Genomic DNA, 24,072 nt, shown 5'->3' with positions numbered 1-24,072 from the left:
CGGCACGTTTAAGATTGTGGGACCCGCTCGTCACCGGCTCGTGGAGTTTGTCGTAATTTTTGTCCTCGTACTCGACAACAGCTAATCGAGTGTCCGACCACATCAAGACCAACTGAACGGAAAAAAAAAATGAACGCACTCGCAAAAAAAGGGGTGCAACACGAGGACTTCCCAGGGGGTCACCCATCCTAGTACTACTCTCGCCCAAGCACGCTTAACTTTGGAGTTCTGATGGGATCCGGTGCATTAGGGCTGGTATGATCGCACCCATCAATAGCCTCGCACTTTATTCTTTCATAGCGTACGCTCCCGTGCGCAGGTTCTGATCCCCCACCCTTCACACAGGCAAAACTTTTGATCCGGAAGGAGTTACGGGACCCACAGCATATCACCGCGAAGCTCTCGCCGAGCCCCACGTTCTGAGCTACGTGTACAGCCCGTGGCTACTCCGGGAAGCAAAAAGAGGCCGTTTCGAGCCATTTCGAACACTTTTAGTTCGCAGCTACTGTTTTTCGGCACGTTTAAGATTGTGGGACCCGCTCGTCACCGGCTCATGGAGTTTGTCGTACTTTTTGTCCTCGTACTCGACAACAGCTAATCGAGTGTCGGACCACATCAAGACCAACTGAACGAAAAAAAAAATGAACGCACTCGCAAAAAAAGGGGTGCAACACGAGGACTTCCCAGGGGGTCACCCATCCTAGTACTACTCTCGCCCAAGCACGCTTAACTTCGGAGTTCTGATGGGATCCGGTGCATTAGGGCTGGTATGATCGCACCCATCAATAGCCTCGCACTTTATTCTTTCATAGCGTACGCTCCCGTGCGCAGGTTCTGATCCCCCACCCTTCACACAGGCGTAACTTTTGATCCGGAAGGAGTTACGGGACCCACAGCATATCACCGCGAAGCTCTCGCCGAGCCCCACGTTCTGAGCTACGTGTACAGCCCGTGGCTACTCCGGGAAGCAAAAAGAGGCCGTTTCGAGCCATTTCGAACACTTTTAGTTCGCAGCTACTGTTTTTCGGCACGTTTAAGATTGTGGGACCCGCTCGTCACCGGCTCATGGAGTTTGTCGTACTTTTTGTCCTCGTACTCGACAACAGCTAATCGAGTGTCGGACCACATCAAGACCAACTGAACGAAAAAAAAAATGAACGCACTCGCAAAAAAAGGGATGCAACACGAGGACTTCCCAGGGGGTCACCCATCCTAGTACTACTCTCGCCCAAGCACGCTTAACTTCGGAGTTCTGATGGGATCCGGTGCATTAGGGCTGGTATGATCGCACCCATCAATAGCCTCGCACTTTATTCTTTCATAGCGTACGCTCCCGTGCGCAGGTTCTGATCCCCCACCCTTCACACAGGCATAACTTTTGATCCGGAAGGAGTTACGGGACCCACAGCATATCACCGCGAAGCTCTCGCCGAGCCCCACGTTCTGAGCTACGTGTACAGCCCGTGGCTACTCCGGGAAGCAAAAAGAGGCCGTTTCGAGCCATTTCGAACACTTTTAGTTCGCAGCTACTGTTTTTCGGCACGTTTAAGATTGTGGGACCCGCTCGTCACCGGCTCGTGGAGTTTGTCGTACTTTTTGTCCTCGTACTCGACAACAGCTAATTGAGTGTCGGACCACATCAAGACCAACTGAACGGAAAAAAAAAATGAACGCACTCGCAAAAAAAGGGGTGCAACACGAGGACTTCCCAGGGGGTCACCCATCCTAGTACTACTCTCGCCCAAGCACGCTTAACTTCGGAGTTCTGATGGGATCCGGTGCATTAGAGCTGGTATGATCGCACCCATCAATAGCCCCGCACTTTATTCTTTCATAGCGTACGCTCCCGTGCGCAGGTTCTGATCCCCCACCCTCCAGACGGGTATAACTTTTGATCGGGAAGGAGTTACGGGACCCACAACATATCACCGCGAAGCTCTCGCCGAGCCCCACGTTCTGAGCTACGGGTACAGCCCGTGGCTACTCCGGGAAGCAAAAAGAGGCCGTTTCGAGCCATTTCGAACACTTTTAGTTCGCAGCTACTGTTTTTCGGCACGTTTAAGATTGTGGGACCCGCTCGTCACCGGCTCGTGGAGATTGTCGTACTTTTTGTCCTCGTACTCGACAACAGCTAATCGAGTGTCGGACCACATCAAGACCAACTGAACGGAAAAAAAAAATGAACGCACTCGCAAAAAAAGGAGTGCAACACGAGGACTTCCCAGGGGGTCACCCATCCTAGTACTACTCTCGCCCAAGCACGCTTAACTTCGGAGTTCTGATGGGATCCGGTGCATTAGGGCTGGTATGATCGCACCCATCAATAGCCTCGCACTTTATTCTTTCATAGCGTACGCTCCCGTGCGCAGGTTCTGATCGCCCACCCTCCAGACGGGTATAACTTTTGATCGGGAAGGAGTTACGGGACCCACAACATATCACCGCGAAGCTCTCGCCGAGCCCCACGTTCTGAGCTACGGGTACAGCCCGTGGCTACTCCGGGAAGCAAAAAGAGGCCGTTTCGAGCCATTTCGAACACTTTTAGTTCGCAGCTACTGTTTTTCGGCACGTTTAAGACTGTGGGACCCGCTCGTCACCGGCTCGTGGAGTTTGTCGTACTTTTTGTCCTCGTACTCGACAACAGCTAATCGAGTGTCGGACCACATCAAGACCAACTGAACGAAAAAAAAAATGAACGCACTCGCAAAAAAAGGGGTGCAACACGAGGACTTCCCAGGGGGTCACCCATCCTAGTACTACTCTCGCCGAAGCACGCTTAACTTCGGAGTTCTGATGGGATCCGGTGCATTAGTGCTGGTATGATCGCACCCATCAATAGCCCCGCACTTTATTCTTTCATAGCGTACGCTCCCGTGCGCAGGTTCTGATCCCCCACCCTCCAGACGGGTATAACTTTTGATCCGGAAGGAGTTACGGGACCCACAGCATATCACCGCGAAGCTCTCGCCGACCCCACGTTCTGAGCTACGTGTACAGCCCGTGGCTACTCCGGGAAGCAAAAAGAGGCCGTTTCGAGCCATTTCGAACACTTTTAGTTCGCAGCTACTGTTTTTCGGCACGTTTAAGATTGTGGGACCCGCTCGTCACCGGCTCGTGGAGTTTGTCGTAATTTTTGTCCTCGTACTCGACAACAGCTAATCGAGTGTCCGACCACATCAAGACCAACTGAACGGAAAAAAAAAATGAACGCACTCGCAAAAAAAGGGGTGCAACACGAGGACTTCCCAGGGGGTCACCCATCCTAGTACTACTCTCGCCCAAGCACGCTTAACTTCGGAGTTCTGATGGGATCCGGTGCATTAGGGCTGGTATGATCGCACCCATCAATAGCCTCGCACTTTATTCTTTCATAGCGTACGCTCCCGTGCGCAGGTTCTGATCCCCCACCTTTCACACAGGCATAACTTTTGATCCGGAAGGAGTTACGGGACCCACAGCATATCACCGCGAAGCTCTCGCCGAGCCCCACGTTCTGAGCTACGTGTACAGCCCGTGGCTACTCCGGGAAGCAAAAAGAGGCCGTTTCGAGCCATTTCGAACACTTTTAGTTCGCAGCTACTGTTTTTCGGCACGTTTAAGATTGTGGGACCCGCTCGTCACCGGCTCATGGAGTTTGTCGTACTTTTTGTCCTCGTACTCGACAACAGCTAATCGAGTGTCGGACCACATCAAGACCAACTGAACGAAAAAAAAAATGAACGCACTCGCAAAAAAAGGGATGCAACACGAGGACTTCCCAGGGGGTCACCCATCCTAGTACTACTCTCGCCCAAGCACGCTTAACTTCGGAGTTCTGATGGGATCCGGTGCATTAGGGCTGGTATGATCGCACCCATCAATAGCCTCGCACTTTATTCTTTCATAGCGTACGCTCCCGTGCGCAGGTTCTGATCCCCCACCCTTCACACAGGCATAACTTTTGATCCGGAAGGAGTTACGGGACCCACAGCATATCACCGCGAAGCTCTCGCCGAGCCCCACGTTCTGAGCTACGTGTACAGCCCGTGGCTACTCCGGGAAGCAAAAAGAGGCCGTTTCGAGCCATTTCGAACACTTTTAGTTCGCAGCTACTGTTTTTCGGCACGTTTAAGATTGTGGGACCCGCTCGTCACCGGCTCGTGGAGTTTGTCGTACTTTTTGTCCTCGTACTCGACAACAGCTAATTGAGTGTCGGACCACATCAAGACCAACTGAACGGAAAAAAAAAATGAACGCACTCGCAAAAAAAGGGGTGCAACACGAGGACTTCCCAGGGGGTCACCCATCCTAGTACTACTCTCGCCCAAGCACGCTTAACTTCGGAGTTCTGATGGGATCCGGTGCATTAGAGCTGGTATGATCGCACCCATCAATAGCCCCGCACTTTATTCTTTCATAGCGTACGCTCCCGTGTGCAGGTTCTGATCCCCCACCCTCCAGACGGGTATAACTTTTGATCGGGAAGGAGTTACGGGACCCACAACATATCACCGCGAAGCTCTCGCCGAGCCCCACGTTCTGAGCTACGGGTACAGCCCGTGGCTACTCCGGGAAGCAAAAAGAGGCCGTTTCGAGCCATTTCGAACACTTTTAGTTCGCAGCTACTGTTTTTCGGCACGTTTAAGATTGTGGGACCCGCTCGTCACCGGCTCGTGGAGATTGTCGTACTTTTTGTCCTCGTACTCGACAACAGCTAATCGAGTGTCGGACCACATCAAGACCAACTGAACGGAAAAAAAAAATGAACGCACTCGCAAAAAAAGGAGTGCAACACGAGGACTTCCCAGGGGGTCACCCATCCTAGTACTACTCTCGCCCAAGCACGCTTAACTTCGGAGTTCTGATGGGATCCGGTGCATTAGGGCTGGTATGATCGCACCCATCAAAAGCCTCGCACTTTATTCTTTCATAGCGTACGCTCCCGTGCGCAGGTTCTGATCGCCCACCCTCCAGACGGGTATAACTTTTGATCGGGAAGGAGTTACGGGACCCACAACATATCACCGCGAAGCTCTCGCCGAGCCCCACGTTCTGAGCTACGGGTACAGCCCGTGGCTACTCCGGGAAGCAAAAAGAGGCCGTTTCGAGCCATTTCGAACACTTTTAGTTCGCAGCTACTGTTTTTCGGCACGTTTAAGACTGTGGGACCCGCTCGTCACCGGCTCGTGGAGTTTGTCGTACTTTTTGTCCTCGTACTCGACAACAGCTAATCGAGTGTCGGACCACATCAAGACCAACTGAACGAAAAAAAAAATGAACGCACTCGCAAAAAAAGGGGTGCAACACGACCCTAAACCCTTCCCAGGGGGTCACCCATCCTAGTACTACTCTCGCCGAAGCACGCTTAACTTCGGAGTTCTGATGGGATCCGGTGCATTAGTGCTGGTATGATCGCACCCATCAATAGCCCCGCACTTTATTCTTTCATAGCGTACGCTCCCGTGCGCAGGTTCTGATCCCCCACCCTCCAGACGGGTATAACATTTGATCGGGAAGGAGTTACGGGACCCACAGCATATCACCGCGAAGCTCTCGTCGAGCCCCACGTTCTGAGCTACGGGTACAGCCCGTGGCTACTCCGGGAAGCAAAAAGAGGCCGTTTCGAGCCATTTCGAACACTTTTAGTTCGCAGCTACTGTTTTTCGGCACGTTTAAGATTGTGGGACCCGCTCGTCACCGGCTCGTGGAGATTGTCGTACTTTTTGTCCTCGTACTCGACCACAGCTAATCGAGTGTCGGACCACATCAAGACCAATTGAACGGAAAAAAAAAAATGAACGCACTCGCAAAAAAAGGGGTGCAACACGAGGACTTCCCAGGGGGTCACCCATCCTAGTACTACTCTCGTCCAAGCACGCTTAACTTCGGAGTTCTGATGGGATCCGGTGCATTAGGGCTGGTATGATCGCACCCATCAATAGCCTCGCACTTTATTCTTTCATAGCGTACGCTCCCGTGCGAAGGTTCTGATCCCCCACCCTTCAGACAGGCATAACTTTTGATCCGGAAGGAGTTACGGGACCCACAGCATATCACCGCGAAGCTCTCGCCGACCCCACGTTCTGAGCTACGTGTACAGCCCGTGGCTACTCCGGGAAGCAAAAAGAGGCCGTTTCGAGCCATTTCGAACACTTTTAGTTCGCAGCTACTGTTTTTCGGCACGTTTAAGATTGTGGGACCCGCTCGTCACCGGCTCGTGGAGTTTGTCGTAATTTTTGTCCTCGTACTCGACAACAGCTAATCGAGTGTCGGACCACATCAAGACCAACTGAACGGAAAAAAAAAATGAACGCACTCGCAAAAAAAGGGGTGCAACACGAGGACTTCCCAGGGGGTCACCCATCCTAGTACTACTCTCGCCCAAGCACGCTTAACTTCGGAGTTCTGATGGGATCCGATGCATTAGGGCTGGTATGATCGCACCCATCAATAGCCTCGCACTTTATTCTTTCATAGCGTACGCTCCCGTGCGCAGGTTCTGATCCCCCACCCTTCACACAGGCATAACTTTTGATCCGGAAGGAGTTACGGGACCCACAGCATATCACCGCGAAGCTCTCGCCGACCCCACGTTCTGAGCTACGTGTACAGCCCGTGGCTACTCCGAGAAGCAAAAAGAGGCCGTTTCGAGCCATTTCGAACACTTTTAGTTCGCAGCTACTGTTTTTCGGCACGTTTAAGATTGTGGGACCCGCTCGTCACCGGCTCGTGGAGATTGTCGTACTTTTTGTCCTCGTACTCGACAACAGCTAATCGAGTGTCGGACCACATCAAGACCAATTGAACGGAAAAAAAAAAATGAACGCACTCGCAAAAAAAGGGGTGCAACACGAGGACTTCCCAGGGGGTCACCCATCCTAGTACTACTCTCGTCCAAGCACGCTTAACTTCGGAGTTCTGATGGGATCCGGTGCATTAGGGCTGGTATGATCGCACCCATCAATAGCCTCGCACTTTATTCTTTCATAGCGTACGCTCCCGTGCGAAGGTTCTGATCCCCCACCCTTCAGACAGGCATAACTTTTGATCCGGAAGGAGTTACGGGACCCACAGCATATCACCGCGAAGCTCTCGCCGACCCCACGTTCTGAGCTACGTGTACAGCCCGTGGCTACTCCGGGAAGCAAAAAGAGGCCGTTTCGAGCCATTTCGAACACTTTTAGTTCGCAGCTACTGTTTTTCGGCACGTTTAAGATTGTGGGACCCGCTCGTCACCGGCTCGTGGAGTTTGTCGTAATTTTTGTCCTCGTACTCGACAATAGCTAATCGAGTGTCCGACCACATCAAGACCAACTGAACGGAAAAAAAAAATGAACGCACTCGCAAAAAAAGGGGTGCAACACGAGGACTTCCCAGGGGGTCACCCATCCTAGTACTACTCTCGCCCAAGCACGCTTAACTTCGGAGTTCTGATGGGATCCGGTGCATTAGGGCTGGTATGATCGCACCCATCAATAGCCTCGCACTTTATTCTTTCATAGCGTACGCTCCCGTGCGCAGGTTCTGATCCCCCACCCTTCACACAGGCATAACTTTTGATCCGGAAGGAGTTACGGGACCCACAGCATATCACCGCGAAGCTCTCGCCGAGCCCCACGTTCTGAGCTACGTGTACAGCCCGTGGCTACTCCGGGAAGCAAAAAGAGGCCGTTTCGAGCCATTTCGAACACTTTTAGTTCGCAGCTACTGTTTTTCGGCACGTTTAAGATTGTGGGACCCGCTCGTCACCGGCTCATGGAGTTTGTCGTACTTTTTGTCCTCGTACTCGACAACAGCTAATCGAGTGTCGGACCACATCAAGACCAACTGAACGAAAAAAAAAATGAACGCACTCGCAAAAAAAGGGATGCAACACGAGGACTTCCCAGGGGGTCACCCATCCTAGTACTACTCTCGCCCAAGCACGCTTAACTTCGGAGTTCTGATGGGATCCGGTGCATTAGGGCTGGTATGATCGCACCCATCAATAGCCTCGCACTTTATTCTTTCATAGCGTACGCTCCCGTGCGCAGGTTCTGATCCCCCACCCTTCACACAGGCATAACTTTTGATCCGGAAGGAGTTACGGGACCCACAGCATATCACCGCGAAGCTCTCGCCGAGCCCCACGTTCTGAGCTACGTGTACAGCCCGTGGCTACTCCGGGAAGCAAAAAGAGGCCGTTTCGAGCCATTTCGAACACTTTTAGTTCGCAGCTACTGTTTTTCGGCACGTTTAAGATTGTGGGACCCGCTCGTCACCGGCTCGTGGAGTTTGTCGTACTTTTTGTCCTCGTACTCGACAACAGCTAATTGAGTGTCGGACCACATCAAGACCAACTGAACGGAAAAAAAAAATGAACGCACTCGCAAAAAATGGGGTGCAACACGAGGACTTCCCAGGGGGTCACCCATCCTAGTACTACTCTCGCCCAAGCACGCTTAACTTCGGAGTTCTGATGGGATCCGGTGCATTAGAGCTGGTATGATCGCACCCATCAATAGCCCCGCACTTTATTCTTTCATAGCGTACGCTCCCGTGTGCAGGTTCTGATCCCCCACCCTCCAGACGGGTATAACTTTTGATCGGGAAGGAGTTACGGGACCCACAACATATCACCGCGAAGCTCTCGCCGAGCCCCACGTTCTGAGCTACGGGTACAGCCCGTGGCTACTCCGGGAAGCAAAAAGAGGCCGTTTCGAGCCATTTCGAACACTTTTAGTTCGCAGCTACTGTTTTTCGGCACGTTTAAGATTGTGGGACCCGCTCGTCACCGGCTCGTGGAGATTGTCGTACTTTTTGTCCTCGTACTCGACAACAGCTAATCGAGTGTCGGACCACATCAAGACCAACTGAACGGAAAAAAAAAATGAACGCACTCGCAAAAAAAGGAGTGCAACACGAGGACTTCCCAGGGGGTCACCCATCCTAGTACTACTCTCGCCCAAGCACGCTTAACTTCGGAGTTCTGATGGGATCCGGTGCATTAGGGCTGGTATGATCGCACCCATCAAAAGCCTCGCACTTTATTCTTTCATAGCGTACGCTCCCGTGCGCAGGTTCTGATCGCCCACCCTCCAGACGGGTATAACTTTTGATCGGGAAGGAGTTACGGGACCCACAACATATCACCGCGAAGCTCTCGCCGAGCCCCACGTTCTGAGCTACGGGTACAGCCCGTGGCTACTCCGGGAAGCAAAAAGAGGCCGTTTCGAGCCATTTCGAACACTTTTAGTTCGCAGCTACTGTTTTTCGGCACGTTTAAGACTGTGGGACCCGCTCGTCACCGGCTCGTGGAGTTTGTCGTACTTTTTGTCCTCGTACTCGACAACAGCTAATCGAGTGTCGGACCACATCAAGACCAACTGAACGAAAAAAAAAATGAACGCACTCGCAAAAAAAGGGGTGCAACACGACCCTAAACCCTTCCCAGGGGGTCACCCATCCTAGTACTACTCTCGCCGAAGCACGCTTAACTTCGGAGTTCTGATGGGATCCGGTGCATTAGTGCTGGTATGATCGCACCCATCAATAGCCCCGCACTTTATTCTTTCATAGCGTACGCTCCCGTGCGCAGGTTCTGATCCCCCACCCTCCAGACGGGTATAACATTTGATCGGGAAGGAGTTACGGGACCCACAGCATATCACCGCGAAGCTCTCGTCGAGCCCCACGTTCTGAGCTACGGGTACAGCCCGTGGCTACTCCGGGAAGCAAAAAGAGGCCGTTTCGAGCCATTTCGAACACTTTTAGTTCGCAGCTACTGTTTTTCGGCACGTTTAAGATTGTGGGACCCGCTCGTCACCGGCTCGTGGAGATTGTCGTACTTTTTGTCCTCGTACTCGACAACAGCTAATCGAGTGTCGGACCACATCAAGACCAATTGAACGGAAAAAAAAAAATGAACGCACTCGCAAAAAAAGGGGTGCAACACGAGGACTTCCCAGGGGGTCACCCATCCTAGTACTACTCTCGTCCAAGCACGCTTAACTTCGGAGTTCTGATGGGATCCGGTGCATTAGGGCTGGTATGATCGCACCCATCAATAGCCTCGCACTTTATTCTTTCATAGCGTACGCTCCCGTGCGAAGGTTCTGATCCCCCACCCTTCAGACAGGCATAACTTTTGATCCGGAAGGAGTTACGGGACCCACAGCATATCACCGCGAAGCTCTCGCCGACCCCACGTTCTGAGCTACGTGTACAGCCCGTGGCTACTCCGGGAAGCAAAAAGAGGCCGTTTCGAGCCATTTCGAACACTTTTAGTTCGCAGCTACTGTTTTTCGGCACGTTTAAGATTGTGGGACCCGCTCGTCACCGGCTCGTGGAGTTTGTCGTAATTTTTGTCCTCGTACTCGACAACAGCTAATCGAGTGTCGGACCACATCAAGACCAACTGAACGGAAAAAAAAAATGAACGCACTCGCAAAAAAAGGGGTGCAACACGAGGACTTCCCAGGGGGTCACCCATCCTAGTACTACTCTCGCCCAAGCACGCTTAACTTCGGAGTTCTGATGGGATCCGATGCATTAGGGCTGGTATGATCGCACCCATCAATAGCCTCGCACTTTATTCTTTCATAGCGTACGCTCCCGTGCGCAGGTTCTGATCCCCCACCCTTCACACAGGCATAACTTTTGATCCGGAAGGAGTTACGGGACCCACAGCATATCACCGCGAAGCTCTCGCCGACCCCACGTTCTGAGCTACGTGTACAGCCCGTGGCTACTCCGAGAAGCAAAAAGAGGCCGTTTCGAGCCATTTCGAACACTTTTAGTTCGCAGCTACTGTTTTTCGGCACGTTTAAGATTGTGGGACCCGCTCGTCACCGGCTCGTGGAGTTTGTCGTAATTTTTGTCCTCGTACTCGACAACAGCTAATCGAGTGTCGGACCACATCAAGACCAACTGAACGGAAAAAAAAAATGAACGCACTCGCAAAAAAAGGGGTGCAACACGAGGACTTCCCAGGGGGTCACCCATCCTAGTACTACTCTCGCCCAAGCACGCTTAACTTCGGAGTTCTGATGGGATCCGGTGCATTAGGGCTGGTATGATCGCACCCATCAATAGCCTCGCACTTTATTCTTTCATAGCGTACGCTCCCGTGCGCAGGTTCTGATCGCCCACCCTCCAGACGGGTATAACTTTTGATCGGGAAGGAGTTACGGGACCCACAACATATCACCGCGAAGCTCTCGCCGAGCCCCACGTTCTGAGCTACGGGTACAGCCCGTGGCTACTCCGGGAAGCAAAAAGAGGCCGTTTCGAGCCATTTCGAACACTTTTAGTTCGCAGCTACTGTTTTTCGGCACGTTTAAGATTGTGAGACCCGCTCGTCACTGGCTCGTGGAGATTGTCGTACTTTTTGTCCTCATACTCGACAACAGTTAATCGAGTGTCGGACCACATCAAGACCAACTGAACGGAAAAAAAAAATGAACGCACTCGCAAAAAAAGGGGTGCAACACAAGGACTTCCCAGGGGGTCACCCATCCTAGTACTACTCTCGCCCAAGCACGCTTAACTTCGGAGTTCTGATGGGATCCGGTGCATTAGTGCTGGTATGATCGCACCCATCAATAGCCTCGCACTTTATTCTTTCATAGCGTACGCTCCCGTGCGCAGGTTCTGATCCCCCACCCTTCACACAGGCATAACTTTTGATCCGGAAGGAGTTACGGGACCCACAGCATATCACCGCGAAGCTCTCGCCGAGCCCCACGTTCTGAGCTACGTGTACAGCCCGTGGCTACTCCGGGAAGCAAAAAGAGGCCGTTTCGAGCCATTTCGAACACTTTTAGTTCGCAGCTACTGTTTTTCGGCACGTTTAAAATTGTGGGACCCGCTCGTCACCGGCTCGTGGAGATTGTCGTACTTTTTGTCCTCGTACTCGACAACAGCTAATCGAGTGTCGGACCACATCAAGACCAACTGAACGGAAAAAAAAAATAAACGCACTCGCAAAAAAAGGGGTGCAACACGAGGACTTCCCAGGGGGTCACCCATCCTAGTACTACTCTCGCCCAAGCACGCTTAACTTCGGAGTTCTGATGGGATCCGGTGCATTAGTGCTGGTATGATCGCACCCATCAATAGCCCCGCACTTTATTCTTTCATAGCGTACGCTCCCGTGCGCAGGTTCTGATCCCCCACCCTCCAGACGGGTATAACTTTTGATAGGGAAGGAGTTACGGGACCCACAGCATATCACCGCGAAGCTCTTGCCGAGCCCCACGTTCTGAGCTACGGGTACAGGCCGTGGCTACTCCGGGAAGCAAAAAGAGACCGTTTCGAGCCATTTCGAACACTTTTAGTTCGCAGCTACTGTTTTTCGGCACGTTTAAGATTGTGGGACCAGCTCGTCACCAGCTCGTGGAGATTGTCGTACTTTTTGTCCTCGTACTCGACAACAGCTAATCGAGTGTCGGACCACATCAAGACCAACTGAACGGAAAAAAAAAATGAACGCACTCGCAAAAAAAGGGGTGCAACACAAGGACTTCCCAGGGGGTCACCCATCCTAGTACTACTCTCGCCCAAGCACGCTTATCTTCGGAGTTCTGATGGGATCCGGTGCATTAGGGCTGGTATGATTGCACCCATCAATAGCCTCGCACTTTATTCTTTCATAGCGTACGCTCCCGTGCGAAGGTTCTGATCCCCCACCCTTCACACAGGCATAACTTTTGATCCGGAAGGAGTTACGGGACCCACAGCATATCACCGCGAAGCTCTCGCCGACCCCACGTTCTGAGCTACGTGTACAGCCCGTGGCTACTCCGGGAAGCAAAAAGAGGCCGTTTCGAGCCATTTCGAACACTTTTAGTTCGCAGCTACTGTTTTTCTGCACGTTTAAGATTGTGGGACCCGCTCGTCACCGGCTCGTGGAGTTTGTCGTACTTTTTGTCCTCGTACTCAACAACAGCTAATCGAGTGTCGGACCACATCAAGACCAACTGAACGAAAAAAAAAATGAACGCACTCGCAAAAAAAGGGGTGCAACAGGAGGACTTCCCAGGGGGTCACCCATCCTAGTACTACTCTCGCCCAAGCACGCTTAACTTCGGAGTTCTGATGGGATCCGGTGCATTAGTGCTGGTATGATCGCACCCATCAATAGCCCCGCACTTTATTCTTTCATAGCGTACGCTCCCGTGCGCAGGTTCTGATCCCCCACCCTCCAGACGGGTATAACTTTTGATCGGGAAGGAGTTACGAGACCCACAGCATATCACCGCGAAGCTCTCGTCGAGCCCCACGTTCTGAGCTACGGGTACAGCCTGTGGCTACTCCGGGAAGCAAAAAGAGGCCGTTTCGAGCCATTTCGAACACTTTTAGTTCGCAGCTACTGTTTTTCGGCACGTTTAAGATTGTGGGACCCGCTCGTCACCGGCTCGTGGAGATTGTCGTACTTTTTGTCCTCGTACTCGACAACAGCTAATCGAGTGTCGGACCACATCAAGACCAATTGAACGGAAAAAAAAAAAATGAACGCACTCGCAAAAAAAGGGGTGCAACACGAGGACTTCCCAGGGGGTCACCCATCCTAGTACTACTCTCGCCCAAGCACGCTTAACTTTGGAGTTCTGATGGGATCCGGTGCATTAGGGCTGGTATGATCGCACCCATCAATAGCCTCGCACTTTATTCTTTCATAGTGTACGCTCCCGTGCGAAGGTTCTGATCCCCCACCCTTCACACAGGCATAACTTTTGATCCGGAAGGAGTTACGGGACCCACAGCATATCACCGCGAAGCTCTCGCCGACCCCACGTTCTGAGCTACGTGTACAGCCCGTGGCTACTCCGGGAAGCAAAAAGAGGCCGTTTCGAGCCATTTCGAACACTTTTAGTTCGCAGCTACTGTTTTTCGGCACGTTTAAGATTGTGGGACCCGCTCGTCACCGGCTCGTGGAGTTTGTCGTACTTTTTGTCCTCGTACTCAACAACAGCTAATCGAGTGTCGGACCACATCAAGACCAACTGAACGAAAAAAAAAATGAACGCACTCGCAAAAAAAGGGGTGCAACAGGAGGACTTCCCAGGGGGTCACCCATCCTAGTACTACTCTCGCCCAAGCACGCTTAACTTCGGAGTTCTGATGGGATCCGGTGCATTAGTGCTGGTATGATCGCACCCATCAATAGCCCCGCACTTTATTCTTTCATAGCGTACGCTCCCGTGCGCAGGTTCTGATCCCCCACCCTCCAGACGGGTATAACTTTTGATCGGGAAGGAGTTACGGGACCCACAGCATATCACCGCGAAGCTCTCGTCGAGACCCACGTTCTGAGCTACGGGTACAGCCCGTGGCTACTCCGGGAAGCAAAAAGAGGCCGTTTCGAGCCATTTCGAACACTTTTAGTTCGCAGCTACTGTTTTTCGGCACGTTTAAGATTGTGGGACCCGCTCGTCACCGGCTCGTGGAGTTTGTCGTACTTTTTGTCCTCGTACTCGACAACAGCTAATCGAGTGTCGGACCACATCAAGACCAACTGAACGAAAAAAAAAATGAACGCACTCGCAAAAAAAGGGGTGCAACACGAGGACTTCCCAGGGGGTCACCCATCCTAGTACTACTCTCGCCCAAGCACGCTTAACTTCGGAGTTCTGATGGGATCCGATGCATTAGGGCTGGTATGATCGCACCCATCAATAGCCTCGCACTTTATTCTTTCATAGCGTACGCTCCCGTGCGCAGGTTCTGATCCCCCACCCTTCACACAGGCATAACTTTTGATCCGGAAGGAGTTACGGGACCCACAACATATCACCGCGAAGCTCTCGCCGAGCCCCACGTTCTGAGCTACATGTACAGCCCGTGGCTACTCCGGGAAGCAAAAAGAGGCCGTTTCGAGCCATTTCGAACACTTTTAGTTCGCAGCTACTGTTTTTCGGCACGTTTAAGATTGTGGGACCCGCTCGTCACCGGCTCGTGGAGTTTGTCGTACTTTTTGTCCTCGTACTCGACAACAGCTAATTGAGTGTCGGACCACATCAAGACCAACTGAACGGAAAAAAAAAATGAACGCACTCGCAAAAAAAGGGGTGCAACACGAGGACTTCCCAGGGGGTCACCCATCCTAGTACTACTCTCGCCCAAGCACGCTTAACTTCGGAGTTCTGATGGGATCCGGTGCATTAGAGCTGGTATGATCGCACCCATCAATAGCCCCGCACTTTATTCTTTCATAGCGTACGCTCCCGTGTGCAGGTTCTGATCCCCCACCCTCCAGACGGGTATAACTTTTGATCGGGAAGGAGTTACGGGACCCACAACATATCACCGCGAAGCTCTCGCCGAGCCCCACGTTCTGAGCTACGGGTACAGCCCGTGGCTACTCCGGGAAGCAAAAAGAGGCCGTTTCGAGCCATTTCGAACACTTTTAGTTCGCAGCTACTGTTTTTCGGCACGTTTAAGATTGTGGGACCCGCTCGTCACCGGCTCGTGGAGATTGTCGTACTTTTTGTCCTCGTACTCGACAACAGCTAATCGAGTGTCGGACCACATCAAGACCAACTGAACGGAAAAAAAAAATGAACGCACTCGCAAAAAAAGGAGTGCAACACGAGGACTTCCCAGGGGGTCACCCATCCTAGTACTACTCTCGCCCAAGCACGCTTAACTTCGGAGTTCTGATGGGATCCGGTACATTAGGGCTGGTATGATCGCACCCATCAATAGCCTCGCACTTTATTCTTTCATAGCGTACGCTCCCGTGCGCAGGTTCTGATCCCCCACCCTCCAGACGGGTATAACTTTTGATCGGGAAGGAGTTACGGGACCCACAACATATCACCGCGAAGCTCTCGCCGAGCCCCACGTTCTGAGCTACGGGTACAGCCCGTGGCTACTCCGGGAAGCAAAAAGAGGCCGTTTCGAGCCATTTCGAACACTTTTAGTTCGCAGCTACTGTTTTTCGGCACGTTTAAGATTGTGGGACCCGCTCGTCACCGGCTCGTGGAGTTTGTCGTACTTTTTGTCCTCGTACTCGACAACAGCTAATCGAGTGTCGGACCACATCAAGACCAACTGAACGAAAAAAAAAATGAACGCACTCGCAAAAAAAGGGGTGCAACAGGAGGACTTCCCAGGGGGTCACCCATCCTAGTACTACTCTCGCCCAAGCACGCTTAACTTCGGAGTTCTGATGGGATCCGGTGCATTAGTGCTGGTATGATCGCACCCATCAATAGCCCCGCACTTTATTCTTTCATAGCGTACGCTCCCGTGCGCAGGTTCTGATCCCCCACCCTCCAGACGGGTATAACTTTTGATCGGGAAGGAGTTACGGGACCCACAGCATATCACCGCGAAGCTCTCGTCGAGCCCCACGTTCTGAGCTACGGGTACAGCCTGTGGCTACTCCGGGAAGCAAAAAGAGGCCGTTTCGAGCCATTTCGAACACTTTTAGTTCGCAGCTACTGTTTTTCGGCACGTTTAAGATTGTGGGACCCGCTCGTCACCGGCTCGTGGAGATTGTCGTACTTTTTGTCCTCGTACTCGACAACAGCTAATCGAGTGTCGGACCACATCAAGACCAATTGAACGGAAAAAAAAAAAATGAACGCACTCGCAAAAAAAGGGGTGCAACACGAGGACTTCCCAGGGGGTCACCCATCCTAGTACTACTCTCGCCCAAGCACGCTTAACTTTGGAGTTCTGATGGGATCCGGTGCATTAGGGCTGGTATGATCGCACCCATCAATAGCCTCGCACTTTATTCTTTCATAGTGTACGCTCCCGTGCGAAGGTTCTGATCCCCCACCCTTCACACAGGCATAACTTTTGATCCGGAAGGAGTTACGGGACCCACAGCATATCACCGCGAAGCTCTCGCCGACCCCACGTTCTGAGCTACGTGTACAGCCCGTGGCTACTCCGGGAAGCAAAAAGAGGCCGTTTCGAGCCATTTCGAACACTTTTAGTTCGCAGCTACTGTTTTTCGGCACGTTTAAGATTGTGGGACCCGCTCGTCACCGGCTCGTGGAGTTTGTCGTACTTTTTGTCCTCGTACTCGACAACAGCTAATCGAGTGTCGGACCACATCAAGACCAACTGAACGAAAAAAAAAATGAACGCACTCGCAAAAAAAGGGATGCAACACGAGGACTTCCCAGGGGGTCACCCATCCTAGTACTACTCTCGCCGAAGCACGCTTAACTTCGGAGTTCTGATGGGATCCGGTGCATTAGTGCTGGTATGATCGCACCCATCAATAGCCCCGCACTTTATTCTTTCATAGCGTACGCTCCCGTGCGCAGGTTCTGATCCCCCACCCTCCAAACGGGTATAACTTTTGATCGGGAAGGAGTTACGGGACCCACAGCATATCACCGCGAAGCTCTCGTCGAGACCCACGTTCTGATCTACGGGTACAGCCCGTGGCTACTCCGGGAAGCAAAAAGAGGCCGTTTCGAGCCATTTCGAACACTTTTAGTTCGCAGCTACTGTTTTTCGGCACGTTTAAGATTGTGGGACCCGCTCGTCACCGGCTCGTGGAGATTGTCGTACTTTTTGTTCTCGTACTCGACAACAGCTAATCGAGTGTCGGACCACATCAAGACCAATTAAACGGAAAAAAAAAAATGAACGCACTCGCAAAAAAAGGGGTGCAACACGAGGACTTCCCAGGGGGTCACCCATCCTAGTACTACTCTCGCCCAAGCACGCTTAACTTCGGAGTTCTGATGGGATCCGGTGCATTAGGGCTGGTATGATCGCACCCATCAATAGCCTCGCACTTTATTCTTTCATAGCGTACGCTCCCGTGCGCAGGTTCTGATCCCCCACCCTTCACACAGGCATAACTTTTGATCCGGAAGGAGTTACGGGACCCACAACATATCACCGCGAAGCTCTCGCCGAGCCCCACGTTCTGAGCTACGTGTACAGCCCGTGGCTACTCCGGGAAGCAAAAAGAGGCCGTTTCGAGCCATTTCGAACACTTTTAGTTCGCAGCTACTGTTTTTCGGCACGTTTAAGATTGTGGGACCCGCTCGTCACCGGCTCGTGGAGTTTGTCGTACTTTTTGTCCTCGTACTCGACAACAGCTAATTGAGTGTCGGACCACATCAAGACCAACTGAACGGAAAAAAAAAATGAACGCACTCGCAAAAAAAGGGGTGCAACACGAGGACTTCCCAGGGGGTCACCCATCCTAGTACTACTCTCGCCGAAGCACGCTTAACTTCGGAGTTCTGATGGGATCCGGTGCATTAGAGCTGGTATGATCGCACCCATCAATAGCCCCGCACTTTATTCTTTCATAGCGTACGCTCCCGTGTGCAGGTTCTGATCCCCCACCCTCCAGACGGGTATAACTTTTGATCGGGAAGGAGTTACGGGACCCACAACATATCACCGCGAAGCTCTCGCCGAGCCCCACGTTCTGAGCTACGGGTACAGCCCGTGGCTACTCCGGGAAGCAAAAAGAGGCCGTTTCGAGCCATTTCGAACACTTTTAGTTCGCAGCTACTGTTTTTCGGCACGTTTAAGATTGTGGGACCCGCTCGTCACCGGCTCGTGGAGATTGTCGTACTTTTTGTCCTCGTACTCGACAACAGCTAATCGAGTGTCGGACCACATCAAGACCAACTGAACGGAAAAAAAAAATGAACGCACTCGCAAAAAAAGGAGTGCAACACGAGGACTTCCCAGGGGGTCACCCATCCTAGTACTACTCTCGCCCAAGCACGCTTAACTTCGGAGTTCTGATGGGATCCGGTGCATTAGGGCTGGTATGATCGCACCCATCAATAGCCTCGCACTTTATTCTTTTATAGCGTACGCTCCCGTGCGCAGGTTCTGATCCCCCACCCTCCAGACGGGTATAACTTTTGATCGGGAAGGAGTTACGGGACCCACAACATATCACCGCGAAGCTCTCGCCGAGCCCCACGTTCTGAGCTACGGGTACAGCCCGTGGCTACTCCGGGAAGCAAAAAGAGGCCGTTTCGAGCCATTTCGAACACTTTTAGTTCGCAGCTACTGTTTTTCGGCACGTTTAAGATTGTGGGACCCGCTCGTCACCGGCTCGTGGAGTTTGTCGTACTTTTTGTCCTCGTACTCGACAACAGCTAATTGAGTGTCGGACCACATCAAGACCAACTGAACGGAAAAAAAAAATGAACGCACTCGCAAAAAAAGGGGTGCAACACGAGGACTTCCCAGGGGGTCACCCATCCTAGTACTACTCTCGCCCAAGCACGCTTAACTTCGGAGTTCTGATGGGATCCGGTGCATTAGAGCTGGTATGATCGCACCCATCAATAGCCCCGCACTTTATTCTTTCATAGCGTACGCTCCCGTGTGCAGGTTCTGATCCCCCACCCTCCAGACGGGTATAACTTTTGATCGGGAAGGAGTTACGGGACCCACAACATATCACCGCGAAGCTCTCGCCGAGCCCCACGTTCTGAGCTACGGGTACAGCCCGTGGCTACTCCGGGAAGCAAAAAGAGGCCGTTTCGAGCCATTTCGAACACTTTTAGTTCGCAGCTACTGTTTTTCGGCACGTTTAAGATTGTGGGACCCGCTCGTCACCGGCTCGTGGAGTTTGTCGTACTTTTTGTCCTCGTACTCGACAACAGCTAATCGAGTGTCGGACCACATCAAGACCAACTGAACGAAAAAAAAAATGAACGCACTCGCAAAAAAAGGGGTGCAACACGAGGACTTCCCAGGGGGTCACCCATCCTAGTACTACTCTCGCCCAAGCACGCTTAACTTCGGAGTTCTGATGGGATCCGGTGCATTAGTGCTGGTATGATCGCACCCATCAATAGCCCCGCACTTTATTCTTTCATAGCGTACGCTCCCGTGCGCAGGTTCTGATCCCCCACCCTCCAGACGGGTATAACTTTTGATCGGGAAAGAGTTACGGGACCCACAGCATATCACCGCGAAGCTCTCGTCGAGCCCCACGTTCTGAGCTACGGGTACAGCCCGTGGCTACTCCGGGAAGCAAAAAGAGGCCGTTTCAAGCCATTTCGAACACTTTTAGTTCGCAGCTACTGTTTTTCGGCACGTTTAAGATTGTGGGACCCGCTCGTCACCGGCTCGTGGAGATTGTCGTACTTTTTGTCCTCGTACTCGACAACAGCTAATTGAGTGTCGGACCACATCAAGACCAACTGAACGGAAAAAAAAAATGAACGCACTCGCAAAAAAAGGGGTGCAAACGAGGACTTCCCAGGGGGTCACCAAAATCCTAGTACTACTCTCGCCCAAGCACGCTTAACTTCGGAGTTCTGATGGGATCCGGTGCATTAGAGCTGGTATGATCGCACCCATCAATAGCCCCGCACTTTATTCTTTCATAGCGTACGCTCCCGTGTGCAGGTTCTGATCCCCCACCCTCCAGACGGGTATAACTTTTGATCGGGAAGGAGTTACGGGACCCACAACATATCACCGCGAAGCTCTCGCCGAGCCCCACGTTCTGAGCTACGGGTACAGCCCGTGGCTACTCCGGGAAGCAAAAAGAGGCCGTTTCGAGCCATTTCGAACACTTTTAGTTCGCAGCTACTGTTTTTCGGCACGTTTAAGATTGTGGGACCCGCTCGTCACCGGCTCGTGGAGATTGTCGTACTTTTTGTCCTCGTACTCGACAACAGCTAATCGAGTGTCGGACCACATCAAGACCAACTGAACGGAAAAAAAAAATGAACGCACTCGCAAAAAAAGGAGTGCAACACGAGGACTTCCCAGGGGGTCACCCATCCTAGTACTACTCTCGCCCAAGCACGCTTAACTTCGGAGTTCTGATGGGATCCGGTGCATTAGGGCTGGTATGATCGCACCCATCAATAGCCTCGCACTTTATTCTTTTATAGCGTACGCTCCCGTGCGCAGGTTCTGATCCCCCACCCTCCAGACGGGTATAACTTTTGATCGGGAAGGAGTTACGGGACCCACAACATATCACCGCGAAGCTCTCGCCGAGCCCCACGTTCTGAGCTACGGGTACAGCCCGTGGCTACTCCGGGAAGCAAAAAGAGGCCGTTTCGAGCCATTTCGAACACTTTTAGTTCGCAGCTACTGTTTTTCGGCACGTTTAAGATTGTGGGACCCGCTCGTCACCGGCTCGTGGAGTTTGTCGTACTTTTTGTCCTCGTACTCGACAACAGCTAATTGAGTGTCGGACCACATCAAGACCAACTGAACGGAAAAAAAAAATGAACGCACTCGCAAAAAAAGGGGTGCAACACGAGGACTTCCCAGGGGGTCACCCATCCTAGTACTACTCTCGCCCAAGCACGCTTAACTTCGGAGTTCTGATGGGATCCGGTGCATTAGAGCTGGTATGATCGCACCCATCAATAGCCCCGCACTTTATTCTTTCATAGCGTACGCTCCCGTGTGCAGGTTCTGATCCCCCACCCTCCAGACGGGTATAACTTTTGATCGGGAAGGAGTTACGGGACCCACAACATATCACCGCGAAGCTCTCGCCGAGCCCCACGTTCTGAGCTACGGGTACAGCCCGTGGCTACTCCGGGAAGCAAAAAGAGGCCGTTTCGAGCCATTTCGAACACTTTTAGTTCGCAGCTACTGTTTTTCGGCACGTTTAAGATTGTGGGACCCGCTCGTCACCGGCTCGTGGAGTTTGTCGTACTTTTTGTCCTCGTACTCGACAACAGCTAATCGAGTGTCGGACCACATCAAGACCAACTGAACGAAAAAAAAAATGAACGCACTCGCAAAAAAAGGGGTGCAACACGAGGACTTCCCAGGGGGTCACCCATCCTAGTACTACTCTCGCCCAAGCACGCTTAACTTCGGAGTTCTGATGGGATCCGGTGCATTAGTGCTGGTATGATCGCACCCATCAATAGCCCCGCACTTTATTCTTTCATAGCGTACGCTCCCGTGCGCAGGTTCTGATCCCCCACCCTCCAGACGGGTATAACTTTTGATCGGGAAAGAGTTACGGGACCCACAGCATATCACCGCGAAGCTCTCGTCGAGCCCCACGTTCTGAGCTACGGGTACAGCCCGTGGCTACTCCGGGAAGCAAAAAGAGGCCGTTTCGAGCCATTTCGAACACTTTTAGTTCGCAGCTACTGTTTTTCGGCACGTTTAAGATTGTGGGACCCGCTCGTCACCGGCTCGTGGAGATTGTCGTACTTTTTGTCCTCGTACTCGACAACAGCTAATCGAGTGTCGGACCACATCAAGACCAATTGAACGGAAAAAAAAAAATGAACGCACTCGCAAAAAAAGGGGTGCAACACGAGGACTTCCCAGGGGGTCACCCATCCTAGTACTACTCTCGCCCAAGCACGCTTAACTTCGGAGTTCTGATGGGATCCGGTGCATTAGAGCTGGTATGATCGCACCCATCAATAGCCCCGACTTTATTCTTTCATAGCGTACGCTCCCGTGTGCAGGTTCTGATCCCCCACCCTCCAGACGGGTATAACTTTTGATCGGGAAGGAGTTACGGGACCCACAACATATCACCGCGAAGCTCTCGCCGAGCCCCACGTTCTGAGCTACGGGTACAGCCCGTGGCTACTCCGGGAAGCAAAAAGAGGCCGTTTCGAGCCATTTCGAACACTTTTAGTTCGCAGCTACTGTTTTTCGGCACGTTTAAGATTGTGGGACCCGCTCGTCACCGGCTCGTGGAGATTGTCGTACTTTTTGTCCTCGTACTCGACAACAGCTAATCGAGTGTCGGACCACATCAAGACCAACTGAACGGAAAAAAAAAATGAACGCACTCGCAAAAAAAGGAGTGCAACACGAGGACTTCCCAGGGGGTCACCCATCCTAGTACTACTCTCGCCCAAGCACGCTTAACTTCGGAGTTCTGATGGGATCCGGTGCATTGGGGCTGGTATGATCGCACCCATCAATAGCCTCGCACTTTATTCTTTCATAGCGTACGCTCCCGTGCGCAGGTTCTGATCCCCCACCCTCCAGACGGGTATAACTTTTGATCGGGAAGGAGTTACGGGACCCACAACATATCACCGCGAAGCTCTCGCCGAGCCCCACGTTCTGAGCTACGGGTACAGCCCGTGGCTACTCCGGGAAGCAAAAAGAGGCCGTTTCGAGCCATTTCGAACACTTTTAGTTCGCAGCTACTGTTTTTCGGCACGTTTAAGATTGTGGGACCCGCTCGTCACCGGCTCGTGGAGTTTGTCGTACTTTTTGTCCTCGTACTCGACAACAGCTAATTGAGTGTCGGACCACATCAAGACCAACTGAACGGAAAAAAAAAATGAACGCACTCGCAAAAAAAGGGGTGCAACACGAGGACTTCCCAGGGGGTCACCCATCCTAGTACTACTCTCGCCCAAGCACGCTTAACTTCGGAGTTCTGATGGGATCCGGTGCATTAGAGCTGGTATGATCGTACCCATCAATAGCCCCGCACTTTATTCTTTCATAGCGTACGCTCCCGTGTGCAGGTTCTGATCCCCCACCCTCCAGACGGGTATAACTTTTGATCGGGAAGGAGTTACGGGACCCACAACATATCACCGCGAAGCTCTCGCCGAGCCCCACGTTCTGAGCTACGGGTACAGCCCGTGGCTACTCCGGGAAGCAAAAAGAGGCCGTTTCGAGCCATTTCGAACACTTTTAGTTCGCAGCTACTGTTTTTCGGCACGTTTAAGATTGTGGGACCCGCTCGTCACCGGCTCGTGGAGATTGTCGTACTTTTTGTTCTCGTACTCGACAACAGCTAATCGAGTGTCGGACCACATCAAGACCAATTAAACGGAAAAAAAAAATGAACGCACTCGCAAAAAAAGGGGTGCAACACGAGGACTTCACAGGGGGTCACCCATCCTAGTACTACTCTCGCCCAAGCACGCTTAACTTCGGAGTTCTGATGGGATCCGGTGCATTAGGGCTGGTATGATCGCACCCATCAATAGCCTCGCACTTTATTCTTTCATAGCGTACGCTCCCGTGCGCAGGTTCTGATCCCCCACCCTTCACACAGGCATAACTTTTGATCCGGAAGGAGTTACGGGACCCACAACATATCACCGCGAAGCTCTCGCCGAGCCCCACGTTCTGAGCTACGTGTACAGCCCGTGGCTACTCCGGGAAGCAAAAAGAGGCCGTTTCGAG

The 24,072-nt window shown here is 52.3% G+C and overlaps 44 non-coding genes and 3 pseudogenes across 44 annotated transcripts; all 47 read right to left on the bottom strand.

The window, feature by feature from the left end:
* Positions 1–150: 150 nt before the first annotated feature.
* On the bottom strand, positions 151–269 carry LOC148926139 (5S ribosomal RNA). Its single transcript, XR_016131280.1, has one exon. It is a non-coding gene; the product is annotated as a 5S ribosomal RNA (ribosomal RNA).
* A 393-nt stretch (positions 270–662) lies between these two features.
* LOC148926138 (5S ribosomal RNA) lies at positions 663–781 on the bottom strand. The gene has a single exon (XR_016131964.1). It is a non-coding gene; the product is annotated as a 5S ribosomal RNA (ribosomal RNA).
* Positions 782–1,174: 393 nt separating this feature from the next.
* LOC148926137 (5S ribosomal RNA) lies at positions 1,175–1,293 on the bottom strand. Its single transcript, XR_016130986.1, has one exon. It is a non-coding gene; the product is annotated as a 5S ribosomal RNA (ribosomal RNA).
* Positions 1,294–1,687: 394 nt separating this feature from the next.
* On the bottom strand, positions 1,688–1,806 carry LOC148926136 (5S ribosomal RNA). The gene has a single exon (XR_016131809.1). It is a non-coding gene; the product is annotated as a 5S ribosomal RNA (ribosomal RNA).
* Positions 1,807–2,200: 394 nt separating this feature from the next.
* On the bottom strand, positions 2,201–2,319 carry LOC148926135 (5S ribosomal RNA). The gene has a single exon (XR_016132108.1). It is a non-coding gene; the product is annotated as a 5S ribosomal RNA (ribosomal RNA).
* Positions 2,320–2,712: 393 nt separating this feature from the next.
* Positions 2,713–2,831, bottom strand: LOC148926134 (5S ribosomal RNA). Its single transcript, XR_016131052.1, has one exon. It is a non-coding gene; the product is annotated as a 5S ribosomal RNA (ribosomal RNA).
* A 393-nt stretch (positions 2,832–3,224) lies between these two features.
* LOC148926133 (5S ribosomal RNA) lies at positions 3,225–3,343 on the bottom strand. The gene has a single exon (XR_016131963.1). It is a non-coding gene; the product is annotated as a 5S ribosomal RNA (ribosomal RNA).
* A 393-nt stretch (positions 3,344–3,736) lies between these two features.
* Positions 3,737–3,855, bottom strand: LOC148926132 (5S ribosomal RNA). Its single transcript, XR_016130985.1, has one exon. It is a non-coding gene; the product is annotated as a 5S ribosomal RNA (ribosomal RNA).
* Positions 3,856–4,249: 394 nt separating this feature from the next.
* Positions 4,250–4,368, bottom strand: LOC148926131 (5S ribosomal RNA). Its single transcript, XR_016131808.1, has one exon. It is a non-coding gene; the product is annotated as a 5S ribosomal RNA (ribosomal RNA).
* A 394-nt stretch (positions 4,369–4,762) lies between these two features.
* Positions 4,763–4,881, bottom strand: LOC148926130 (5S ribosomal RNA). Its single transcript, XR_016132107.1, has one exon. It is a non-coding gene; the product is annotated as a 5S ribosomal RNA (ribosomal RNA).
* A 393-nt stretch (positions 4,882–5,274) lies between these two features.
* On the bottom strand, positions 5,275–5,399 carry LOC148926129 (5S ribosomal RNA; annotated as a pseudogene).
* A 395-nt stretch (positions 5,400–5,794) lies between these two features.
* LOC148926128 (5S ribosomal RNA) lies at positions 5,795–5,913 on the bottom strand. Its single transcript, XR_016131056.1, has one exon. It is a non-coding gene; the product is annotated as a 5S ribosomal RNA (ribosomal RNA).
* A 393-nt stretch (positions 5,914–6,306) lies between these two features.
* Positions 6,307–6,425, bottom strand: LOC148926127 (5S ribosomal RNA). The gene has a single exon (XR_016131161.1). It is a non-coding gene; the product is annotated as a 5S ribosomal RNA (ribosomal RNA).
* Positions 6,426–6,819: 394 nt separating this feature from the next.
* On the bottom strand, positions 6,820–6,938 carry LOC148926126 (5S ribosomal RNA). The gene has a single exon (XR_016131055.1). It is a non-coding gene; the product is annotated as a 5S ribosomal RNA (ribosomal RNA).
* Positions 6,939–7,331: 393 nt separating this feature from the next.
* LOC148926125 (5S ribosomal RNA) lies at positions 7,332–7,450 on the bottom strand. Its single transcript, XR_016131962.1, has one exon. It is a non-coding gene; the product is annotated as a 5S ribosomal RNA (ribosomal RNA).
* Positions 7,451–7,843: 393 nt separating this feature from the next.
* LOC148926124 (5S ribosomal RNA) lies at positions 7,844–7,962 on the bottom strand. Its single transcript, XR_016130984.1, has one exon. It is a non-coding gene; the product is annotated as a 5S ribosomal RNA (ribosomal RNA).
* Positions 7,963–8,356: 394 nt separating this feature from the next.
* On the bottom strand, positions 8,357–8,475 carry LOC148926123 (5S ribosomal RNA). Its single transcript, XR_016131807.1, has one exon. It is a non-coding gene; the product is annotated as a 5S ribosomal RNA (ribosomal RNA).
* A 394-nt stretch (positions 8,476–8,869) lies between these two features.
* Positions 8,870–8,988, bottom strand: LOC148926122 (5S ribosomal RNA). The gene has a single exon (XR_016132106.1). It is a non-coding gene; the product is annotated as a 5S ribosomal RNA (ribosomal RNA).
* Positions 8,989–9,381: 393 nt separating this feature from the next.
* Positions 9,382–9,506, bottom strand: LOC148926121 (5S ribosomal RNA; annotated as a pseudogene).
* Positions 9,507–9,901: 395 nt separating this feature from the next.
* On the bottom strand, positions 9,902–10,020 carry LOC148926120 (5S ribosomal RNA). The gene has a single exon (XR_016131053.1). It is a non-coding gene; the product is annotated as a 5S ribosomal RNA (ribosomal RNA).
* A 393-nt stretch (positions 10,021–10,413) lies between these two features.
* LOC148926119 (5S ribosomal RNA) lies at positions 10,414–10,532 on the bottom strand. Its single transcript, XR_016131160.1, has one exon. It is a non-coding gene; the product is annotated as a 5S ribosomal RNA (ribosomal RNA).
* Positions 10,533–10,925: 393 nt separating this feature from the next.
* LOC148926118 (5S ribosomal RNA) lies at positions 10,926–11,044 on the bottom strand. The gene has a single exon (XR_016131961.1). It is a non-coding gene; the product is annotated as a 5S ribosomal RNA (ribosomal RNA).
* A 394-nt stretch (positions 11,045–11,438) lies between these two features.
* On the bottom strand, positions 11,439–11,557 carry LOC148926117 (5S ribosomal RNA). Its single transcript, XR_016131597.1, has one exon. It is a non-coding gene; the product is annotated as a 5S ribosomal RNA (ribosomal RNA).
* A 394-nt stretch (positions 11,558–11,951) lies between these two features.
* Positions 11,952–12,070, bottom strand: LOC148926116 (5S ribosomal RNA). Its single transcript, XR_016131120.1, has one exon. It is a non-coding gene; the product is annotated as a 5S ribosomal RNA (ribosomal RNA).
* A 394-nt stretch (positions 12,071–12,464) lies between these two features.
* Positions 12,465–12,583, bottom strand: LOC148926115 (5S ribosomal RNA). Its single transcript, XR_016131387.1, has one exon. It is a non-coding gene; the product is annotated as a 5S ribosomal RNA (ribosomal RNA).
* Positions 12,584–12,975: 392 nt separating this feature from the next.
* On the bottom strand, positions 12,976–13,094 carry LOC148926114 (5S ribosomal RNA). The gene has a single exon (XR_016131035.1). It is a non-coding gene; the product is annotated as a 5S ribosomal RNA (ribosomal RNA).
* A 396-nt stretch (positions 13,095–13,490) lies between these two features.
* Positions 13,491–13,609, bottom strand: LOC148926113 (5S ribosomal RNA). Its single transcript, XR_016131279.1, has one exon. It is a non-coding gene; the product is annotated as a 5S ribosomal RNA (ribosomal RNA).
* Positions 13,610–14,001: 392 nt separating this feature from the next.
* LOC148926112 (5S ribosomal RNA) lies at positions 14,002–14,120 on the bottom strand. The gene has a single exon (XR_016131034.1). It is a non-coding gene; the product is annotated as a 5S ribosomal RNA (ribosomal RNA).
* A 393-nt stretch (positions 14,121–14,513) lies between these two features.
* On the bottom strand, positions 14,514–14,632 carry LOC148926111 (5S ribosomal RNA). The gene has a single exon (XR_016131159.1). It is a non-coding gene; the product is annotated as a 5S ribosomal RNA (ribosomal RNA).
* A 394-nt stretch (positions 14,633–15,026) lies between these two features.
* On the bottom strand, positions 15,027–15,145 carry LOC148926110 (5S ribosomal RNA). The gene has a single exon (XR_016131806.1). It is a non-coding gene; the product is annotated as a 5S ribosomal RNA (ribosomal RNA).
* Positions 15,146–15,539: 394 nt separating this feature from the next.
* On the bottom strand, positions 15,540–15,658 carry LOC148926109 (5S ribosomal RNA). Its single transcript, XR_016131149.1, has one exon. It is a non-coding gene; the product is annotated as a 5S ribosomal RNA (ribosomal RNA).
* A 393-nt stretch (positions 15,659–16,051) lies between these two features.
* Positions 16,052–16,170, bottom strand: LOC148926108 (5S ribosomal RNA). The gene has a single exon (XR_016131033.1). It is a non-coding gene; the product is annotated as a 5S ribosomal RNA (ribosomal RNA).
* Positions 16,171–16,566: 396 nt separating this feature from the next.
* Positions 16,567–16,685, bottom strand: LOC148926107 (5S ribosomal RNA). The gene has a single exon (XR_016131278.1). It is a non-coding gene; the product is annotated as a 5S ribosomal RNA (ribosomal RNA).
* Positions 16,686–17,077: 392 nt separating this feature from the next.
* LOC148926106 (5S ribosomal RNA) lies at positions 17,078–17,196 on the bottom strand. The gene has a single exon (XR_016131202.1). It is a non-coding gene; the product is annotated as a 5S ribosomal RNA (ribosomal RNA).
* Positions 17,197–17,591: 395 nt separating this feature from the next.
* Positions 17,592–17,710, bottom strand: LOC148926105 (5S ribosomal RNA). Its single transcript, XR_016131960.1, has one exon. It is a non-coding gene; the product is annotated as a 5S ribosomal RNA (ribosomal RNA).
* A 394-nt stretch (positions 17,711–18,104) lies between these two features.
* On the bottom strand, positions 18,105–18,223 carry LOC148926104 (5S ribosomal RNA). Its single transcript, XR_016131381.1, has one exon. It is a non-coding gene; the product is annotated as a 5S ribosomal RNA (ribosomal RNA).
* Positions 18,224–18,617: 394 nt separating this feature from the next.
* On the bottom strand, positions 18,618–18,736 carry LOC148926103 (5S ribosomal RNA). The gene has a single exon (XR_016132105.1). It is a non-coding gene; the product is annotated as a 5S ribosomal RNA (ribosomal RNA).
* A 394-nt stretch (positions 18,737–19,130) lies between these two features.
* On the bottom strand, positions 19,131–19,249 carry LOC148926102 (5S ribosomal RNA). Its single transcript, XR_016131805.1, has one exon. It is a non-coding gene; the product is annotated as a 5S ribosomal RNA (ribosomal RNA).
* Positions 19,250–19,642: 393 nt separating this feature from the next.
* On the bottom strand, positions 19,643–19,761 carry LOC148926101 (5S ribosomal RNA). Its single transcript, XR_016131109.1, has one exon. It is a non-coding gene; the product is annotated as a 5S ribosomal RNA (ribosomal RNA).
* A 394-nt stretch (positions 19,762–20,155) lies between these two features.
* LOC148926100 (5S ribosomal RNA) lies at positions 20,156–20,275 on the bottom strand (annotated as a pseudogene).
* Positions 20,276–20,669: 394 nt separating this feature from the next.
* On the bottom strand, positions 20,670–20,788 carry LOC148926099 (5S ribosomal RNA). Its single transcript, XR_016132104.1, has one exon. It is a non-coding gene; the product is annotated as a 5S ribosomal RNA (ribosomal RNA).
* A 394-nt stretch (positions 20,789–21,182) lies between these two features.
* LOC148926098 (5S ribosomal RNA) lies at positions 21,183–21,301 on the bottom strand. The gene has a single exon (XR_016131804.1). It is a non-coding gene; the product is annotated as a 5S ribosomal RNA (ribosomal RNA).
* Positions 21,302–21,694: 393 nt separating this feature from the next.
* Positions 21,695–21,813, bottom strand: LOC148926097 (5S ribosomal RNA). The gene has a single exon (XR_016131098.1). It is a non-coding gene; the product is annotated as a 5S ribosomal RNA (ribosomal RNA).
* A 395-nt stretch (positions 21,814–22,208) lies between these two features.
* Positions 22,209–22,327, bottom strand: LOC148926096 (5S ribosomal RNA). The gene has a single exon (XR_016131803.1). It is a non-coding gene; the product is annotated as a 5S ribosomal RNA (ribosomal RNA).
* Positions 22,328–22,720: 393 nt separating this feature from the next.
* LOC148926095 (5S ribosomal RNA) lies at positions 22,721–22,839 on the bottom strand. The gene has a single exon (XR_016131204.1). It is a non-coding gene; the product is annotated as a 5S ribosomal RNA (ribosomal RNA).
* Positions 22,840–23,233: 394 nt separating this feature from the next.
* On the bottom strand, positions 23,234–23,352 carry LOC148926094 (5S ribosomal RNA). Its single transcript, XR_016131233.1, has one exon. It is a non-coding gene; the product is annotated as a 5S ribosomal RNA (ribosomal RNA).
* Positions 23,353–23,746: 394 nt separating this feature from the next.
* On the bottom strand, positions 23,747–23,865 carry LOC148926093 (5S ribosomal RNA). The gene has a single exon (XR_016131038.1). It is a non-coding gene; the product is annotated as a 5S ribosomal RNA (ribosomal RNA).
* Between the last annotated feature and the right edge of the window lie 207 nt (positions 23,866–24,072).

Source organism: Salvia hispanica, chromosome 5 (genome assembly GCF_029641045.1).
Source record: "Salvia hispanica isolate PSC_SH4W2 chromosome 5, Shi_PSC_v1, whole genome shotgun sequence".
Lineage (NCBI taxonomy): Eukaryota > Viridiplantae > Streptophyta > Magnoliopsida > Lamiales > Lamiaceae > Salvia > Salvia hispanica.
This window is presented reverse-complemented; position numbering and strand designations above follow the sequence as displayed.